The sequence below is a fragment of the Perognathus longimembris genome, chromosome 1 (genome assembly GCF_023159225.1).
Source record: "Perognathus longimembris pacificus isolate PPM17 chromosome 1, ASM2315922v1, whole genome shotgun sequence".
Taxonomy (NCBI): domain Eukaryota; kingdom Metazoa; phylum Chordata; class Mammalia; order Rodentia; family Heteromyidae; genus Perognathus; species Perognathus longimembris.
In genome coordinates this window covers 130,089,559-130,092,039 of record NC_063161.1, presented here as the reverse complement: position 1 = coordinate 130,092,039, position 2,481 = coordinate 130,089,559, and the positions used below count along the sequence as shown (strand labels likewise).

The 2,481-nt window shown below is 39.6% G+C and overlaps 1 non-coding gene across 1 annotated transcript; it reads right to left on the bottom strand.

The window, feature by feature from the left end:
- Positions 1-569: 569 nt before the first annotated feature.
- LOC125341151 lies at positions 570-676 on the bottom strand. The gene has a single exon (XR_007208890.1). It is a non-coding gene; the product is annotated as a U6 spliceosomal RNA (small nuclear RNA).
- Between the last annotated feature and the right edge of the window lie 1,805 nt (positions 677-2,481).

Here is a 2,481-nt window from a genome sequence, read left to right as displayed (position 1 = left end):
TTTCCATAAGGGTTGCACTAGTTTACATTTCCACCAACAGTGTATGGGTTCCTGCCTTCTTATCCCATTTCCTCATCAACGTGTTTTTTTTCCTTGTAGTTTTGTTCATTTTCTTTTCTTTTCTTTTTTTGGCCAGTCCTGGGGCTTGGACTCAGGGCCTGAGCACTGTCCCTGGCTTCTTTTTGCTCAAGGCTAGCACTCTGCCACTTGAGCCACAGTGCCACTTCTGGCCGTTTTCTGTATATGTGGTGCTAGGGAATTGAACCCAGGGCCTCATGTATACGAGGCAAGCACTCTTGCCACTAGGCCATATCCCCAGCCCCATTTTCTTTTCTTGTTGATGGCCATTCTGACTAAAGTTAAAGTTAAATGGACTTTTTTTTCCAATCCTAGGGCCTTGAACTCAGGGCCTGGGCACTGTCTCTGAGCTTCTTTTGCTCAAGGCTACCACACTACCACTAAGCCACATTGCCAGCCCAGTGAAATAGAATCTTAATGTTGTTTTTATTTGCATTTCCTTTATGGGACATGAACATTTGTTTATGCATTTTTAGATATTTGTATTATTTTTTAACATGGAATGCTGCATGGATTTGCATGTCATCCTTGTGCAGGGGCCATACTAATCTTCTCTGTATTGTCCCAATTTTAGTATATGTGTTGCTGAAGTGGGCACTGTATTTATTCTTTTGAGAGTGGCTTGTTTGATTAGCTTGCCTATTTAGTAACTGGGTATTTATTCTTTTACAATTTAATTTTTTTAGTTCTTTGTATATTCTGCATAATAACCTTTATCCATTGAATAACTGGAGATATTCTCTCATTCTATGGGCTATCTTTTGTCTCTTAGTTATTGTTTCTTTTGCTGTACAGAAGCTTCATAATTTTGTTTGGTCTCCTTTGTCTCTTGTTTTCTGGTCAATTAAAAACCTATTCAGAAAATAATTACCTGTGTATCTCTGTCTTCCAAAGTTTTTTCTATGTTTTTTCATAGTCATTTTAGATGTTAGTTACATTTAGACATTTAATCCATTTAGACTTTATTTTTTTTACAGGGTAAGAAAAGGAATCAATTTTCAGTGTCCTATATGTAGAAAACCATTTTTCCCAGCACCATTGGTTGAAAAGACTGTCTTTTCTCCAGTCCATATTTTTTACATCCTTGCCCAGTATTAGATGGTTGTGATGGGCACTGGTGGCTCTAGCTCCTCAAGAGGCTGAGATCTGAGGAGAGAGGTTTGAAGCCAGCTGAGTAGGAAAGTCCATGAGACTCTTATCTCCAGTCAACCACCAAAAAGTGGGAAATGGAGCTGTGGCTCAAGTGGTAGAGTGTTAGCTATGAGCAAAAATGCTCTATTTATTGGTGAAGTAGGATATTAAAGTCACCCACAATTCAATTCATGATATCGTGAAGGGTTTGTTTAATGAACTTGAGGATGCCAACATTTAATACAAATACATTGATGATTGTTATTCCTTTTGATGTATTTTTCCCACTATTAATATGAAGTGACCTTTGTCTCTTCTAATTTTTTTTTTACCAGTCTTGGGCCTTGAACTCAGGGCCTGAGCACTGTTCCTGGCTTCTTTTTGCTCAAGGCTAGCACTCTGCCACTTGAGCCACAGTGCCACTTCTGGCCATTTTCTATATATATGGTGCCGAGGAATACAACCCAGGGCTTCATGTATATGAGGCAAGCACTCTTGCCACTAGGCCATATTCCCAGCCCCTGTCTTCTAATTTTAGTTTAAGACTTACTAAGTTTCAAGAGCCAGAAAAAGATGACAAGTCTTGGAAAGAGACTGAAGAAGAGACTGGACAGGAAGAGGAAAGAACCCGGAGAACAGGAAACAAGAAAAAGAATAGAACAAGGCAGCAGACAGAGAAGACAGAAGAAACAGAGCAAGGAGCAGTTAGTCACAGGTTTAAATTTTTAATGGCAGATATTCATGGGATATATTAAAATATTCATTGAATTAGGCTCTGTGGGTATTGATGGAGACTTTTCAAGAGTAATTTCAGTAGAAGAGTTGGTGGCAAAAATCAGACTGGATTGGCAATGGGAAATTTTATGATGTATCTTACCAGTATCTACTATTAGTATGATCTAGTCATATGATAAATGTTCACATTAGAAGGAATTAGTGGGTACATAACAATCAAAGCTTTCCACATGCCTACTGGATTTTTGTTTGAAATGTCTCTCATCAAGATTATAAATGACGGGGGCTGGGGATATAGCCTAGTGGCAAGAGTGCCTGCCTCGGATACACGAGGCCCTAGGTTCGATTCCCCAGCACCACATATACAGAAAACGGCCAGAAGCGGCGCTGTGGCTCAAGTGGCAGAGTACTAGCCTTGAGCGGGAAGAAGCCAGGGACAGTGCTCAGGCCCTGAGTCCAAGGCCCAGGACTGACCAAAAAAAAAAAAAAGATTATAAATGACAATGAAAATTTATATTAAATGTTTTGGAGATGGGA